This window comes from Perognathus longimembris, chromosome 14, assembly GCF_023159225.1.
Source record: "Perognathus longimembris pacificus isolate PPM17 chromosome 14, ASM2315922v1, whole genome shotgun sequence".
NCBI classification, from domain to species: Eukaryota; Metazoa; Chordata; class Mammalia; order Rodentia; family Heteromyidae; genus Perognathus; species Perognathus longimembris.
In genome coordinates this window covers 37,518,005-37,536,968 of record NC_063174.1, presented here as the reverse complement: position 1 = coordinate 37,536,968, position 18,964 = coordinate 37,518,005, and the positions used below count along the sequence as shown (strand labels likewise).

The following is an 18,964-nucleotide window of genomic DNA, read 5'->3' as shown; positions in this document are numbered from 1 at the left end:
AGATAAGATTACAGAGATAGTGTAGGTACAAACATAGGAAGGTGATACAAAACATCATCAATAATAGAAACTACACATACACATAGGACGTTGAAAGTAGTTACAACTGTGATATATCACTTGTTTCCATAACATGGAGTTCATTTCACTTAGCATCATCTTATTTGTTTCTAAGTGTATAGCTATTGGGCCTTGTGATGCTCTGCTGTGACTTGCCTAAACCTGTACTAATTATTCCCAATAAGGGAATATGGGAATAACTCCCATAGAGTCCATGTTTCTTTGGGTCTGGCTCACTTCACTTAGTATAACTTTTTCCAAGTCCTTCCATTTCCTTACAAATGGAAAAATATCATTCTTTCTGATAGAGGCATAAAATTCCATTGTGTAAATGTACCACATTTTCCTGATCCATTCATCTATGGAGGGGCATCTGGGTTGGTTCCAGCTTCTCGCTATGACAAATTGTGCTGCGATGAACATTGTTGTGCTGGTGGCATTACTGTGATTTTGTTTGTGGGCTTTTGGGTAGATACCCAACAGTGGGGCTGCTGGGTCATAGGGGAGTTCTATATTGAGCCTTCTGAGGAATCTCCATACTGCTTGCCAGAGTGGCTGAACCAGTTTACATTCCCACCAACAATGAAGTAGGGTTCCCTTTTGGCCACATCCCCTCCAACAATTGTTATTATTAGTTTTCTTGATATATGACATTCTTGCTGAGGTGAGATGGAATCTCAATGTTGTTTTGATTTGCATTTCCTTTATGGCCAGTGATGTAGAGCATTTTTTCATATGTCTATTGGCCATTCTCATTTCCTCATCAGAGAAGTTTCTTTGCAAGTCTTTAGCCCACCTGATGAGGGGGCTATTGGTTCTTTGCAGTCCTGGGCCTTGGACTCAGGGCCTGAGCACTGTCCCTGGCTTCTTCCCACTCAAGGCTAGCACTCTGCCACTTGAGCCACAGCGCCGCTTCTGGCCGTTTTCTGTATATGTGGTGCTGGGGAATCGAACCTAGGGCCTCGTGTATCCGAGGCAGGCACTCTTGCCACTAGGCTATATCCCCAGCCCCCAGGAGATTGAAATTTGAGAACTGGATCATGGTATGAAGCCAGCCTTGGGCAGGAAAATTCGCGAGACTCTTATCTTAAATTAACCACAACAATAGTAATAAAAATAAAAATAAAAGGAGGCGGAACTGTGGCTCAAGTGGTAGAGCACTAGCTGAGCAAAGAAGCTCAGGGACAGTGCCCAGGCCCCAAATTCAAACCCTAGGACCAACACCAAAAAAGCAGGGGGGAGGGGGGCTATTTGGGGAGAGGGGTTGAAAGGTGAGATAACAAACTAGATGACAGCTAGAAGGTATTTGTGTCTTATAAGGTTTACCTTCTCAGCAAAGCCAGTGGTTTAGTTCTGAATTAGCCAAGTAGTTCAGAGAACCCAATAGGGACAGTGTCTCTGAACACAATGTATGTAGTTGTCAAAAGTTAGCAAAAGATTAAGGATTATATATTAATAGAGATGGCCTGCTTCTTTAGTGTTCAACAGCAACAGAAAAAAGTCAGTTCATCATTCTCTCTTCTGAAACTGCTACTTCTTCTGCAAGATTTATCAGTAAGAAAAAGTCAACCTCATTAGCAGAGCCTAGTAGAAGTGATCTCCCTAACATCTCTCAGACATTAAAGTTCTCTACAAATATGGCCTCAGCTCTTGCCATTTTCCTCCTTCCTATTCAAATGTCACCAGAGTATTATCTCCTGGGGTTTAGGCCTCCATGAACTCCACCTACTGAAGCTTAATAAGCCCTCAATGAAGTACACACTCAAGCCAAACAAGACTCTTGTCTTCTGGCATCAAATATTCTCCACCTTGTGTGAGTTCCAGTAATTTATAACCAAACCACAATTCCTCCTGTCCTCTTCCTCTCAAATTACTCTGTAAACCGTCAGGGTAGACTGTGAGGCCCAAACAAAAAACAAGTAAGAACTTGCCAATTGTTCTTTCCTTTGATCACTCTTGTGTCCCTGCCCCCAGATATGCCCTTACATGACCCCAAATAGTGTTAAGTCTTCCACCAAGGGTTACATGTTCATTCTAGCCCCAATCATAGTACTACTTCTCTCCACACAAGACCTAAACTGAGAAGAAATTCCACTGACCTAACACATCAAAGGGATATATTCCTTTATCTTCAAATAGAGACTGCAAAAGTAATTTGAAAAACTTCGTCTAAGTTAGGCAAAGGCACCAAAAGAACTTAATTTCAGTACTTGGAAGAGGCAGGAGGATCATCTCAAGGACAGTCTAGACTACATACCAAGACCCTATAAAAGAGAAGAGAGAAGAAAGGAAAGAAGAGGAAGAGGAGTTGTTGCCGCTATTCTTCGAAGTTGCAAAAATAACCTGGAAGATGTTAGGACAAATTGTGATACACACTAGCCAATGAGGAAGAAACATCATTAATCAGTGAAGGAATGTGTCATTTCCCTCCAGATATGGCTTCCACACTAATTCCGAACATACTTTTTAAAGGAATTCACTCACTTCATTCAACACATATATTAGCACCTACAGAGTTCCATGCCAGGTTGGGGAGGAAAAACCTGAGAGTTCAGCAATCTCTCTTGTCAGTAATTTGGAGAAGCCCAAGTAGCCAGAATTTCCAAGCCAGAATAATGGAGAGGAAGGAACTTCAAAGAGTAAAGGCTGCAGAGATAAGCATAGATCCCTTTGACAAGGCTTTTAGCTGAGTACAGATCTGTGTGCCTGAGGAACTAGCAAAGCGGGGTGTGTGTATGTGGGGTGGGGGGAAACTACTGGGAAGAAATGGGCAGCACAACCTCCAAAGCTCACTCAGAGCCAGAAATGGTTCATGCTCCCAACCATCCAAAACAGAAAAATCTTTGGTAAAATCTTTAGATGGTCTTTGCCTTGTAGCAGGACCATCATAATAGAGATCAAAGGCTGTTCTGTACCGGCCTCAACAAATCATAAAAGTAAGCCTTTAAAGAAAGAAATGATTCCAAGTAAGTGAATTACTTCTGAGAATGAAGACAGGGTTGGGAGCATGGCTCAAGTGGTAGAGTACCTACCTGCCTAGCAAGCTTGAGGCCTTGAGTTAAAGCTGCCAGAAAGTATGTACCTAAAGCAAAACAAAGTTTCAGATTCTAGCAAGGTAAATAAAAATTACTCTGGCTTCCAATAAAAATTTAACAAGCAGGAGCTAGGAATGGGACTCAGTGGTAGATGCTTGCCAAGCATTCATGAAGCCCTGGGTTCCATTCCTCAATACCACAGAAAAAGCCAGAAGTGGTGCTGTGGCTCAAGCGGTAGCATGCTAGCCTTGAGCAAAAAGCACAGGGCAGTGCCCAGAATCGGAGTTCAAGCTCTAGGAGTGGCAAGTAATTGTAGTAGTAGTAGTAGTAGTAGCAGTAGTAGTAACAAGCATACAAAGAAACAAAAATATCATTCCAAACTAGAAAAACAATCAACAATAGAAACAGACCAAGAAATTACAAAGATCACAGAACTAGTAAAGAAGGATCTTAAAGCTTCTATTACAGAGCCAGACATAGGGACATACATTTGTAATCCCAGCACCCAAGAGGTAGGAGGATCAACAGTTCAAGACTAGCTGGACTATATAGTGAGACCATGCCTCAAAAACAAAGTAATGGCTCATATTTATAATTCTAGCTATGCAGGAGGCTGAGCTTTAAGGACTGTGTTTCAAAGTAAGGGTGACCAAAAAAGTCTATAAGACTTGTATCTCCAATTAACCAGGAAAAAAAAAAAGATAGAAGTGAAAATTTGGCTAGAGTGCCAACCTTGAAAGTGTAAGGCATGAGTTCAAGCACCAGTATTGGCACAAAAACAAAACTTTTAAATATCTGTTCAAGAGAAAAGAAGCCATGAGTGTGCTAGGGAAAAATTGGAAGATAAGTAAGAAATTTCAAATTGAAATTCTAGAGGGAAAAACACAATATCTAAAATGAAAAGTATATAGGGTGGGACTGATAAGAGTACAGAAGAGGGCTGGGGATATGGCCTAGTGGCAAGAGTGCTCGCCTCGTATACATGAAGCCCTGGGTTTGATTCCCCAGCATCACATATACAGAAAACGGCCAGAAGTGGCGCTGTGACTCAAGTGGCAGAGTGCTAGCCTTGAGCAAAAGAAAGCCAGGGACAGTGCTCAGGCCCTGAGTCAAGCCCCAGGACTGGCCAGAAAAAATAAATAAATAAATAAAAGAGTATAGAAGAAAAAAAATAGTGAAAATACAGTAACAGAAATTATTCAAAATTATTCACACAGGAAAAAAAGGCAAAACCCCCAAAACATCAACAACAACAAAAAACCCTAGACGTAAGTGGGGTTCTGGTGGCTCACATCTGTAAACCTAGCTACTAAGAGGCTGAGATTTGAAATTGCAGTTAAAAGCTACCCAGGCAGGAAAGTCATGAGATTCTTCTCTCCAATTAACCACTAAAAAGCTGGAAGTGAAGCTGTGTCTCAAGTAGTAGTGCACTAGCTTTGAGCAAAAACAAAAACAAACAAACAAAAAAGCCCTCAGGACCTGTGCCCAGGGCCTGAGATCAAGCCTCAGGACCAGCACCAAAATGAATAAATAAATAAAATTAAATAATAAAAATTAAAAGAACTATGAGAGGGCAAGCTAGAAAGCAGAGAAATATTTTCAGGAAAATTTGATCAAAGATTTTCAAAATTTGCTGAAAACTATAAAACCACACATACCAGAGACATTCATCAAACCACAAGAATAAACACAAGAACACAATCAAAACATTAAGCACTAATGCTAAAAAGAAAACCTTAAAAGCATCTGTGGAATACTGAAGGGTGAGAAGCAGACACACAATATACAGAAGAACAAAGAATTACAGTAGATTTACTGCTCCAAGTAATACAAGCCAGGAAGAAATAGAGGCTCTACTCCCCATCACTAGTTATATGTGTTGTTTGTGTGAGAGTGCATGTGTGTGTGCGCACATGCCCATAACTAGGGCTTGAACTCAGGGCCTGAGTACTGTCCCTTAACTTTTTTGCTCAAGGCTAGTGCTCTACCACTTGAATCACAGCTCTACTTCTAAGTTGGTTTTTTTTTGTTGTTTGTTTGTTTTGTGGTTAATTGGAGAAGAAAGACTTTCCTGCTTGGGCTCAATCTGAATCTTAATCCTCAAATCTCAGCCTCCTGAGCAGCTAGAGTTATAGGCTTGAGCTATTGGCACCTGGCACTAATGTTTGTGTGTGCATGTGTGTGTGTCCATCCAACAATATGGGGCATGAACTTGTGTATCTAAATAGTTCTTAGGGAAATCTAGTGCTAAGCACAAGGTAAAGAGTCAAGTGACTTTAAAATATTTGTTGGAAGAGGTAAACATTGATCAATATGTACACATATAAATAACAATGTTAAGCCAGATACCAGTGGCTCACGCCTGTAATCCAAACTACTTAGGAGGCTGAGATCTGAGAATCATGGTTTGAAGCCTGCCTGGGAAGACTCCTATTTCCAACTAATCACAGAACAAGCTGGAAGTAGTTGTGTGGTTCCAGTAGTAGAGCACTGGCCTTGAACAAAAAGCTCAGGGATAGTGCCCAGGCTCAGTTCAAGCCCTAGGACTGGCATAAATAAATAAATAAATAAATAAATAAATAAATAAATAAATAAATAAATTTAAAATGAGCTTGTTAAACTGAAAACCCTTTACATTACTGTGTAAAATAATTTAAAAGGGGGGGAAACATTTGCAAGCACAAAATCATCTGAGAAGTGAGAAGAGATAAGGACCCTTTCTTTAGCTCACACTAAAGGGATTTACCTATGTTCTCAGAATATTACAGACCACAGTCCTGTTGTCATAATAGTAATGCTTCACACACTGGCAAAGAGTTAAGAAAGGTCTATTAGAAGATTCATCCCACCAGAAAACAAAATCAATAAATTTAAAAAAATTGGAATATCAAAGTTGAGAGACAAAGGATAAAAAGACAAACGACTCCAAAAGCAATGCTTACAAAACCATTTGGTGTAAACCAACTGAACAATTCATGGGGGGAGAGGAAAAGGGGGAGGAGGGGGGGAAATGAGGGAGGAGGTAACAAATTGTAAAAGAAATGTACCCACTGCCTTATGTATGAAACTGTAATCCCTCTGTACATCATTTTGACAATAAATAAGTAATTATTCTGGAGAAAAAAAAAAAAAGAAATTACCACCTAGGGCTGGGATGTAGATCATGAGTAGAGTTGTCTAGCATGTCTAGAGTTGTCTAGCCCTGGATTCAATACCCAGCATCACTAAAAAGCAGAAAGGATGCCAGAAGGAGGAAGAAAGGAAACACAAGAGGAGGGAAGAAAGAGGAGGGAGAAAGGAGGAGGAATGAAGACAGGAAGAGGGAAGGGAGGAAGAGAGGAAGGAAGAAATGGAGGAAGGGAGGAAGGGAGGAGGGAAGGAAGTGAAAGACTATCAAACTAAAATTTTTAAAAAAACATGAAAAACAAGAGACATATGAAGGCTCAAGTAAGCACAAATAAAAAACAAAGATGCATTAAAATATTTTTTCATGTTAAATAAATGGATACTTAAGTCTTAGCATAAAATGGAAAACCTGTTCAATCTAAAACAATTTCAAGGGAATTAAATTACTGTTCCTTGGAAAGTTATTGCTAGATGTCTCCAAACTATCATCTGTGTTGACAAATACTTGGTATTGTAGGTGTGCTAACAGAGTTAGAATGAAATTGTTTCACAAATTGTGAGACTAGAGATTGTGAGGTTTCTCCCACATTTTTCTATTTTCATTCGGCTGTAAGTTTTAGATTTAGGTCTTTAGACAAATTGGACTTACTTTGAAATTAGAATAACACAGGTAATTTTTCTAACATCACTTTAAAACAGTCATTTTTTAATATCTTCTGTATAACTTAGTATGTGCATAAAGAATGTATTATAAACTATACATGGGGCTACGTATTTTAGCCCCCCAAAACTCAAATTCTCAATACTAAGTACATTAGATAAATATAAATATTGATTGATATACTGAGTGAATAGATACACAAATATATAGTATATTTAGTATATGAATTGTATACTAAGTATATACATATATGTATATATATATTTGTGAGTATGTACATGTAAACACACACATGAATATAAATTTATATAGACATATATGTATAAATATATAATAGTGGGGGGTTTGGGGTTGTTTTTTATTGCCAGTCATGGGCATTGGACTCAGGGCTTGAGCACTGTTCCAGGCTTCTTTTTGCTCAAGGCTAGCACTCTGCCACTTGAGCCACAGCGCCACTTCCTATATATGTGGTGCTGGAGAATCGAACCCAGGGCTTCATGCATACGAGGCAAGCACTCTTGCCACTAGGCCATATTCCCAGCCTGGTTGTTTTTTTATTTATCCCACTGAGTTTCTTTTTTTTTTTCTAGTGACAGGAAAGCGATGGCATGGATGCAAAATACTGTATTCATGAACTGCTTTGTCAAATGGCAACTCCTTTGTATACCTACTAAGTTTCTTTCAGTTGAAATGCAGAGATTCTTGAATAACAGAGAGGTTGTGACATATTTTCAAGCTGATACCACAATAAGATGTATTTTGTCTGTCAATGCTTCACCAGACCCATTAGAAAGAATAAAGTGTGAGAATAAAAATAAAATAAAATAAATTGGTAACCTACCAGACTCAGTTGTGAGAAGACTTCCTTCTCTACAAGTATACATATTTGTTGTCTAATGTGTCTGCCTCTACAAATTCAGATAAAATCTTTTCAGAATGCAATGCTCCTTGCACAGAATCAAGTAAGAATAAGTCCAGATGAAATGATAATTATTTAGCTCTTAGTTCTGCAAATCTTCACTGGACAGCAAGGTATCTTCATTAAAAACATGAATGGCTGATATCCCATTTTTTTCAAAGTCCAGCCTGGGGTCCACTCCTGGAGGAAGTATGAGGTTGACAATTCATTGTCTCATAAATATTTGTTTGCTCCCCCAAACTAGTGATGTCTGGAGGTAATTTTTGTTCTAACTTCTTGGGGGCAAAGGGACACTGATTTCTAATAGGTTAAAGGTATGACTAATCATTCTACCGTGCACCAGCCAGCTGACCAAGAGAATTATTACTTTTCCCAAAATGTCAACAGTGCTATAGTTGAGAACTCACCTACATGAATAAATAAATGCTGAATGACAGTGATCAGGATATCTACTCTGGTACCGGATAGTGTGAATTTTCCTCACGTCCAGGAAAGCCTCTTTAAGATGCCAAATCAAAATTTTGATCCACTTGTTTTTACTATCTAAGGTTTATAGTCTCAGAGAAAAGTGTTTGGAAATGAAGACATCTGACTTTTTACACTGGTTCTGCAGCTGGCTTTGATTTTAGACATGTCATGAAACTTTCTAAGTGTATTTCCACTACATCAAGGGATTGGAAAAGATGATGTAAGAGTTTTCTATCTCTAAAATTCTATATAAATGCTGAGTTTGGCTGGGTAAATTGGCACATGTCTATAATCCTAGCTATTTGGGAGGCAGAGATCTGGAGTATGCACACCCACCTTCCAAAGGACAGAACTTTTTTTAAAAAATTTATTTATTAATTAAAATTTTTGACAAGGTGTTGTGCAAATGGGGTACAGTTACATAATAGGGCAGTGTGTACATTTCTTGTGATATCTTACACCCTGTTTTTCTTTCCCTTCCCTAGATCAGGTATATATATATATACATTACATAGTGTACCAAAAACATATACAGTAGCCATGTGGCCTACACCAAAGGAAATTCACCTAGGACTTTAAATGTAACGTCAACAATAGAGTTTGCTTATCCTTGTCTTACATGAACATACATACATAGCTTTTGAGCTATTGTGATCCACTGAGGGGTCTATTTTTGGCCTTTATATGTTGAGTAGTTGTTTGGTTTTAGTTATATAATGTAGGGTCGCTGGCCCAAACCTGTGGGAAATACCATTTGACAAGAAGTTTTTGGTTTTGCAGACCTGATCTCTACTGTCTCCCAAAGAACAGATCTTAAGTTGAGGAAACCAAGGGAGCAAAAAACCCAAGATATCAGGCAAGAGGATCTTTAAGAAGCTCGTGATTATCATCCTAACTACTTGGGAGGCTGAGAAAGGGGAAAACCATGGTTTGAAGCCAGTATGGGCAGAAAAACTCACAAAATCCCATCTCAACTCACCGTTGGGTGCTGGCATGTGCCTTTCATTGCAAGCTATGTAGGACTGTGCCCGAGCACATACAGAAAAAGCCCAGAAGACTTGGTCTCAACAGAGGGATGAGGGTGTATGGTACATTCTTTGATCCCAGCAACTATGGGGAAGCCTAAAGCCTAAAACACAAGTGCGTACCTAGGTAGGAAGCAAGTCCCTATCCTGAAAATGAGATTGAGGTGCAAAGCTAGCCTGGGTAGGAAAATATGCCCAACTTTATCTCCAAAATAACCAGCAAAAATCCAGGCAGGAGATGTGGCCTAAGTGGTAGAACACTAGCCAAACAGATTCCCTGTGCTTAAACCCCTGAAAGGAAATGGGGAAAAAAAATCTGTCTAGCTAATGTTGTAGCTCACACCTTTAACTCCAGCTACTCTGGAAGCAGAGACAGAAGACCTGAGGTTCAAAGCCAACTTAGGCAAAAGTCAGACCTCTATCTCAAAGACAAGGCAAGCATGACGGAAGCCATATGTAATCCTAGCTACCTAGGAGTGAAGGTAGGGGTACCACAGTCAAAGGCCAGATTTAAAAGTCTTTTATCTGAAAAGCAAATAAAAAGAAAATAATGGCTGGAGTTTGGCACAAGTGGTAGAACAAGTGCAAGCCCCCAATTCAAAATTTCAGCTCCATTCCAGCTCTTTTCCTGCCCAGGCAGGAAAGGCTATGAGACTCTTATCTCCAATTAACCACCTAAAAAACAGAAGTGGAACTGTGGCTCAAAGTGGTAGAGCATGAGCCTTGAGCAAAAAAGCTCAGGGACAGTGCTCAGGCCCTGAGTTCAAGTCTCACAATTCTGTCCATCACACTCTCTTAATCCCACATTTTAAACAGTTTATATATACATGCACTCCAACACACCAGCTACCAGCTGAGAACTTCCAAACCTAATTTGTTACCAACAGTAAAGAGGGCAGTTAACTTTCCCCTTGAATCTTTCTGTAGTCCATAGAAAGGCAGAGGCAAGCCTAGAAGCACAGGCTATCAGAACTGAGTGATTTCAGTTCACATCTACTGTTCAAAGCTTCCCTAAGAGATGAGATGAAAAACCTCCCAGTGAACCCAGATACTCTGATGGGAAGAGGCTCATCATTTGCAACTGAATAGAGATCAACTGAAGTCCAAGGTTTCTGAAGTTTTTCTTTTTGTTGTTTGTTGTTTTGCCAGTCCTGGGGCTTGAACTAAGGCTCTGAGCACTGTCCCTGGCTCTTTTTTGATCAAGGCTAGCACTCTACCACTTGAGCCACAGTGCCACTTCTGGCTTTTTCTATATATGTGGTGTTGAGGAATCGAACCCAGGGTTTCATGTACGTGAGACAAGCACTCTACCACTAGGCCATATTCCCAGGCCTGTTTTGTTTTGTTTTCTGTCCCTTCATCTCTTCTCATTGCAGCTGTCTTATATTACATAAAGATTCTTAAGAGTTCTGGACAAAAGGGCAAAGCACACACAGAGAGTAAACAATAAGCCACAGCAAGAGTACTCCTAGCAAGAGTAGTGGGGAACAGCAGCTGCAACAAAACCAAGACCAGCAAAAAGTGAAGCATAACAGAGCACTCCAAGTGAAAATAGTTAAGGAAAAGGGGGTGCACCATGCCATGCAATCAATGCCCGCTCACTCCATACTTTGCCCCCACTCAAGTTGTTCACCACAGGCAACAGATGGCCCAGCCCCAGGCAATTGACAGAGGACAGCAATCTGCAAGTGCCTATGAGCCCTTGCCCTAGGGCTGCAGAGTAAGAAAAGAAGGATAGAGTCAAGGTCCACCTCAGTTAGCAAGACTGGCCTAGAGGAGGTGGGGGTGGCAAATTCACTGAATCTTGGTACCAGTAAGCCAGTAAGGCATAGTGCAAACAATGCTCTGGGTCATTCATGGTTCTCTAGTCCCCACAGAGTTCAGAAGGGACGCCTGAGTGGGAGTAAGGATGTTGAAGTTGAGGGGAGGACACAACATAGCTCCCAGATTAAAACTGGGATGTGCTAGACCAGGTTGGGTGGGGGGATCATTCATTGATTCATTTGGTCATACGTTTATTACTACGTTTATGGCACATTCCAGGCACTGCACCAGCAGCTAGATAAACAGTGGTGATAAAAGATACTCTTATCCACAGGAAGCTCCACAGTAAGGTCAGGATGAACAAGGAAACAGATGGTCATACAATGGGAAAGTGCTGCACACAGGGCAGTAAGGCAGCCAGAGGAAGGGCATCCACATCCACACACAGTTCCACAGCAGTCCAAATCGACCCTGGCTTTAGGAAGGTTGCTGGGCAAAGAAGAAAAGAGGTAGAGGTAGGTAATGGGCATCCAAGGAGAAACTACACATCTAAGCTAGTAAGCAGATGAGAAAAGGAGCTCCTCAAACTCTGCTACAGAGCTCTAGTGTCACTGTCACCAAGAACAAACTTCTGGTATGTCAGAGGATCCTAACCAATTTTAGAAAAAGAAACTGTTGCCTTAGAGGGGATCAAGACTTGCCCACAGACATAAGGCTTATGAAAGGCTGAACCAAAACAGAGTTCTTCGACCTTTCACTGACCAAGTTCCCTCAGTTATCTTCCCACCAGAATCAGACCCCTGACTAAACTCTCTGGGACAAAGTGGCAGCTCCAGCACTCTTATCACTGGGCTAGTTCTGTTCTAAGCACCTTAGAAAAGACTGTTGCCCAGACCTCCTTCACAGAGGAAGTCAGCAGCACTGCCTCCAGGAACTCCAGAATGGCAGCAGTGGCTCATGAGAAAACAGCAGTGGTTACATGCCTCTTTGGGAAGAACACAGAAGGTACATATAGCAGTACCCAGGATGCTGTGTGTGTGTGTGCATACACAGTATTATCAGAAATCAGTTCCCCTTGGAAACAAAAAGGGGTGTTAGGAGAGCTACGGGAAATGATTTGCCAGTACAAAACAGAAGGCAAGTTTGAGGTGTGCCAAACCAAGCAGACAGAATTAAGGCTCTCCAACGGTTTCCCAAGGGCCCACCTTCTCTGGCTTGTTACACTAACCAAGCTGTAAGTACAAGTCACTTCAGAGAAGTTGCCTGTGTCCTCTTGGCATAGTCCTCAGGGATGGGTGCCATTAGTCATCTCATCCCTAAGCTGTCCAGTCACCTCAATCCCTACCTACAACATTTGATCTACGGTAGATCCCAGCACTTGGGCTGTTGCCCACTCTGGATTAGAGCATGTGCAACATGGAGGAATGCACTTCTTTGCTTTTCTAGTAGAACGTTCTTTTTCTTTTTTTTGTTGCCAGTCCTGGGTCTTGGACTCAGGGCCTGAGTACTGTCCCTGGCTTCTTTTTGCTCAAGGCTAGCACTCTACCACTTGAGCCACGGAGCCACTTCTGGCTGTTTTCTATATATGTGGTGCTGGGGAATTGAACCCAGTGCTTCATGTATACAAGGCAAGCACTCTTGCCACTAGTCCATATCCCCAGCCCTAGTAGAACCTTCTATAGAATCTAAGAGAAATTATTTGTTGAATAACTGCAGGATTCCTCTTGCTCCTAACAAAGCCAAGCAACATGTAAACACCTGGCTAGCTGATTTACACTGCAGAAAGAAGCTAAGGGCATAAGGGTTAGGTCCATTGATGAGTCCATTTCCTGACTGGTGATCCTCACTTCTGAGACCTTGAAGCAAGGGCTATGAAAACACCCTAGTGAACAGAAATCATTGCTGCCCAAAATGCCCTCACATGATGCCTCTGACTGTTCTCTTTTTGGTGCAATCACCAAAGGCTGGCCATGAGGGCTGAAGGTGTGGCTCAATGGTAAAGTACTTGCTTAGTATTCACAAGGTCCTGAATTCCATGCCCAACATCATAAGGAAAAAAAAGAAGTATTTCACAAATGCTTGGCCTTGGTCCTCAGGGTCAACACCAGTTTGAGATATCCACGGCATGAAAGTACTCACCAGAAAAACTGACTCAGGGGCTGAAAACCCATGCTTGGTTTAATATAAGAGTCAAAAGGGGCACCTGAACCATAGGAAACCTCTGGGGAAAGACAGGGAAAAGGGAGAGGGGAGAGGGGAAAAGAAAATCTGGTTTTATCCAGACTGCCTTCTCTATAACACTTCAGAACTTGACTTCCTGGAGGCAAATGCAATTCCAACTTCCCCAATTTCTGGCTTGCTGGCTTTTTTTTCCAGCACTGGAGTTTGAACTCAGAGCCTCATGCTTGCAAGGCAATCACTCTACCCCTTGAGCCATGCCTCTAGCCCTCTGGGCTAGCCTATCTAAAAAGTTAAAAAATAAAAACAGAGACCAAAAAAAAAAAAACCCTCTAATTTTCATGCAGATCAAAACATTGAGATTCCATCTCACCCCAGTTAGACTGGCCTACATTGAGATTGAGAATTGAAAAGGAACCCACTGTTGGTGGGACTATAAACTAGTATAACCACTCTAAATTGCAGTTTGCAGGTTCCTCAAAAAATTAAACAAAAAATTTCCCTATGATCCAGCCATACCACTCTTGGGCATCTACCTAGAACATTAAAAATCAGGATATAAAGACACTTGCACATCCAAGTTCATTGCTGCACTATTCATGATAGCCAAGTTATGGAAACAGCCAGATGCCTTACAAAAGATGAGTGGATCAACAAATATGGTGCATATACACAAATGGATTTTATTCATCCATCATGTCACTTGGAGGGAATGGATGAATCTAGAACAAATCATCTTAAGAAAGGTAAGCCAAGCTCAGAGAGACAAATAGCACATTTTCTCCCTTATGTGGAAGCTAGATCTAAAATACAACTAAAAGAAAAATAAATAAAATAATACAACTAGACATGGTAACTTATACAAGGCTTTATGCACTTATACACAGACCAAAGAAGGAGAATACTTTTGGGGGAACCCACAGGTGTAACTCCTCCAAACATCTAAAATAGTGTGTATGAAAATGAATTCAAGGAAATGGAAGCATGTTTTTGTTGTTCTTATTGTTGGTATTTTTTTGTTTTTCGGTTCAGTCAGTCATGGGGCTTGAACTCTGGGCTTGGGTGCTGTCCCTGAGCTCTTCAGCTCAAGGCTAGTGTTCTACCACTTTGAACCATAGCACCACTTCCCATTTTCTAGTGGTTAATTGGAGATAAAGAGTCTCACAGCCTTTCTTGCCAGGGCTGACTTTGAACTGCAATCCTCAGATCTCAGCCTCCTGAGTAACTAGAATTACAAGAGTAAACCACCAGCGCCCAACTGGGTGTTTATTTTGGGTTGTTTTTGTTCTTGTTGTTGTCTTTTCAGAAGGGGCATATAGGAATAGGAATGGAAAAAGGCAGGGTTAACAAATGCAGTCATGGTACTCAATATATATTATGTAAAAAATGAACTATAAAATTTGTGGGCAAGGACAAGAGGGGAAAAGGTGATATTGTACAAGAAGAATTGTACTCATTACCTGGCTTATGGAATTGCAGCTTCTCTGTACAACTCCTTAATGATTTTTTAAAACTTCATTTCCAGATCAATGCTTCTATCTTCTGTCACTACCACCAAAGGAATAAATTACTAAATTGCAATAGATACTTAGACAAATTTCAATCATCTTTTTAGGCAGAGTGAGACCATAGTATTTACCAGTTGAGAAGAAATGGAAAGAAGGCTTGACTGTTTTCCAAAACCAACAGCATTTTTCAAACTGGGAAATCGCTCATTTGGGCTTGTGTTGGTGATGTGTCCCATCATCATAAAAATAGTACAACACTATAAGCTCATCAGTGAAGCAGTGAAGAAGAAAAGAAAGGTGGGGCACTGGTAGTTCATACCTATAATCCTAACTACTTACTCAAGAGGCTGAGATCTGAGGATCTTAGTTCAAAAGCCATCAGAGGCAGAAAAGTCTGTGAAACTCTTATATCAAATTTATCAGTAAAAACCAGAAGTAGAGGGATGTCTCAAGTAGTAAGAACACCAACAGCCTTGAGCAGAAAAAGCCAATTGAGAGGCCCTGAGCTCAAAGCCTCAGTATGGATTTGAACTTTATGAAGAGACAGAGAAAGACAAAAAGACAGAGACAGATAGGAAGATAAAAGAAGCAAAGAAAGATGATGTCTATATTTGCAGAACACATTCAAATCTCAAAAGAAATAAATACAAAACAGTCTGACAGGCCTGAATGCTGTTGCCCCAAATGTCAGTTCCATTAGCTTTACAAGCTGCTCTGTGGCCAGAAAGATTTCACACTCCGAATGGGGGTGATTCACCAAAGAACCTAGATCAAATTGAAGCGTCTGTCCTTATCAACATTCCCTAAAAATCCCAGTTTCTAGGATAAAAACATTTCTTCTGTGAATCCTATGCAACTTCAGAGAAATTCAAGGTGGGATAAACTCTTATGGCAGAGTCTGCCTACTCTCTCCAGTTTTTCCCCCTCAGGTCTTGTTTCCCAAAGTAGCACTCAAGTCTCCAACCCCTGCTCTCCTCCAGGCCACCTAAAACATTGCTAGAAGGCACATAGTTTACCTTTTTTCCATGTTTTGTCATTTCCTAACCATTTTCCTTACACAGCTTACAAAATGTAAGGAGACACCCATATCACCATAACTTTGAATGGACCTGAGAAGGCTGTAGATCCAGACAAAAAACAACCAAGACACACAATAAGGCAAGGTCTATTTTCATTGGGTGTAATAAATACTTAATTAGGAGGTCTGAATAATGCGATAATATTAGTAAGCTGGCAGTGGATAAAATAAGAAATAAGAAATAAAGAAAATAGAGAAGTTGGTGTGAAGCAAGATAATCAGAGAGGACCTTAAAAAGGCAAGATCTGAAGCTGGACTTAAAAGTCTTTTAAGGACTAAAAAAGTATGAAGAAGGAAAACAAGCTATATACAATAGAGTATTCCTTCTGAGGAAAAGAAATTCCATTTTTTAATTTTTCAGTGCAAAAGACAGTTCTTACTGTTTTTCTAGTTTCTGTTGCCTAGCAGACTCTGGTCAGTCCACAAAGTATTAAGTATTCAGCTGAACCTTTAAGTAAGGCCAGTTTACATAACCATGACACACAGGCAGAGAAACTCATTCAGGGGTTATTAGGCAATAAGGACCAATAATAGAGTAGGCAACCTGACATAATTCAATTCCACAGCATCCACTAAAGGTTTGGAGGAGCATCCCACCATAGGAGAGGACAGCAATGCCACCACACTATACATGTAGGCCTTATTGTCTTACCTCATCTCCTGAGATAAGGGCTGTGTGAAAAGAAGATGAGCCTGGCAAGAGAATCTAAAATAGCCTGGAAGGCCAGACAGGACAATGATGTCCAATCAGCAAGGTGAATACAGGAGCCTACAGAAGTGTCCAGAGCTGGTCACTGAGAGGCTCAGAAGGAATGCAGGAAAATTGCCATTATCTTCAGGCAATGATCTCATTTAGAGATGCCAAATGATAACTAAGGTCAGTCAGTTCAGCATTCTGCTTGTTTCTGGGAATGGGGGATACACATTCCATCCTTCTCATCTGACTATGGTTGTATGTGCTAGCTATGATTTCCTGTAATTCCCAGTTACAAGAGGACCGATGGGAAGGTAAGGACAGGAGGTGCTGACAATTTCTCTGTCTATCACACTGGAATAAACACATCTGTACTTCAGCTTTACTGCCAGCTTTTATTCTGAGAAGGGAGAAGATGAAGGAAGCATTACATTTTGAAAGCTGTAAGAGATGTGCTATTCTACAAAAGAGTGTTTCCCTTTCTAGGCTGTGCTTCCCCAGTTGCATTTAGTAAACAGGAGGGAAGAGACTGACAAGAGTTCAGCCTGAGCACTGGGAGTGGTCCATACATGGTCATTGCCAACTGCTTGTCCAAAAGAAGGTGCTGTAGTGATGAAAGGCTAGGAGCCATAGGAGAGTCAGCTTAGCTCACAGAAATATGGCCTCTCTACAATTCACAATAGCCAAAATATGGAAACAACCCAGATGCCCCTCCACAGACGAATGGATCCAAAAAATATGGTACTTATACACAATGGAATACTACATAGCGATTAGGAATGGTGAAATACTGTTATTCGCAGGGAAATGGTCAGAACTTGAACAAATAATGTTGAGTGAAACAAGCCTAGAACACAGAAAACAAAGGGGCATGATCTCCCTGATATATGACTGTTAACAAAGGGAGACGGAGAGACAGTAGAGACCAAGTGTGTGAATACTGTATATGTTCTTGGTACATTGTATATTGCATATATGTCAACCTGACCTAGACAAGGGATAGAAAAACAGGTCGTAAGATATCACAAGAAATGTACACACTGCCCTACTATGTAACTGCACCCTCTTTGCACAACACCTTGTAAAAAAATTTATGTCCAATTAATAAAAAAAAATTAAATAAAAAAAATCAAAAAAATTTAAAAAAATAAAGAAATATGGCCTCTGTCCAGTTGGCCAAAATACCATCTTTGATCCTCCTAGAGCAGAGAAATAGTAGAGCAGAGAAAATAACAACACAAAGACAGAGTGAATAGGCCCTTCTCTGGAATGATTAACTTGTGCGATTAACCTGTGTTTTCCTAATTTTTCATCAAGGAACAAGCCTAAGCCGAACATGGTAGCATACACTTGTGATTCCAGCACTAGGGAAGCTGAAGCAGGAAGAACTCAAGGACAAAAGAAGCTATATCATGAATCTGAGGCCAAACTAGACTACCTACATAGGAAGACTACCTCCCTCTCATCCTTTTTGTTTTAAAGCCAGTTCCTAAAAGGAACAAAAGGAACATTTTTGCAGAGGAAAGGCACAGTTTTGCCCTCTTTTCTAGCCATTAAATAAGCATAAGGGAAAAAGAAGCCAGACTGAATGAAGAACATATTGTTAGTAATAACAAGTTGATGAGTTCTCTGACATTTTAAAAATAAGAACTTTCCTCCCACCTGTGACATATTCTGATTACTTCACACAGGGGCCTCAGAAAACTAAAACTAGGGAGCAACCTGAAAATATCTGTTATTGCAAGCATTTCCAAGTATCAGTCCTCTGAGAGATGGCAAACGGTCCTTTACAAGCCGCCTGTGGACTGGTTGTACACACATGGAGAGGGATGCTTTGTCATCCTCTGTGACTGGGGTACTCAAAATCCCACCCCAGTAACACAAAATCTCAGACAGCAATAACATTATTATTATTATTATTAGACATTTGGGTGCCTATTCACTGGCCATGAATCTAAGAATTTCACATCTAATATCTGATTTAATCCTCACAATAACCTTAAAAAGTAGGGGTTACTATCATCTCCATTTTTAGGCAAGGAACCAATGTACAAAGTATTAAATAACTTGCCCAAAGTCTCACAGAAAGTGGTAAAACTTCAAACTAAGCAGTCTGACCCAAAAGTATACAATCTTGTTAGAGTTGCAAATTTACTCCATGTCATCTAATACTTTGCAGTTTAAATGTCAACATTAACCAGGAGAGATTATAATCTAGAAAGCACCCTCATAAAAAGAAAACAGGCACTAGACACCACGTGGGAAATGAACTATACAACCTGTGAATGGGGATGTGAGGGGAAAAACTGGGAAAGAGTAAGGGAAGGGGTGACATGGTCCTAAAAAAAATTACTAATTAGGGCTTGGGATGTAGCTCAATGGCAAAGCACTTGCCTAGCAAGTGCAACGTCCTGGGTTCGATCCCCAGTACCAAAAAAGAAAAGACAA

General features: G+C 40.6%; 1 protein-coding gene and 1 long non-coding RNA gene across 2 annotated transcripts in view; one reads left to right on the top strand and one right to left on the bottom strand.

Moving 5' to 3' along the window:
- Susd6 (sushi domain containing 6) overlaps positions 1–18,964 on the bottom strand; it is a 104,583-nt gene that overhangs the window by 64,202 nt on the left and 21,417 nt on the right. The window lies entirely within an intron of this gene.
- Positions 3,772–4,312, top strand: LOC125363419. The gene is made up of 2 exons (XR_007213229.1): positions 3,772–4,022; positions 4,252–4,312. It is a non-coding gene; the product is annotated as an uncharacterized LOC125363419 (long non-coding RNA).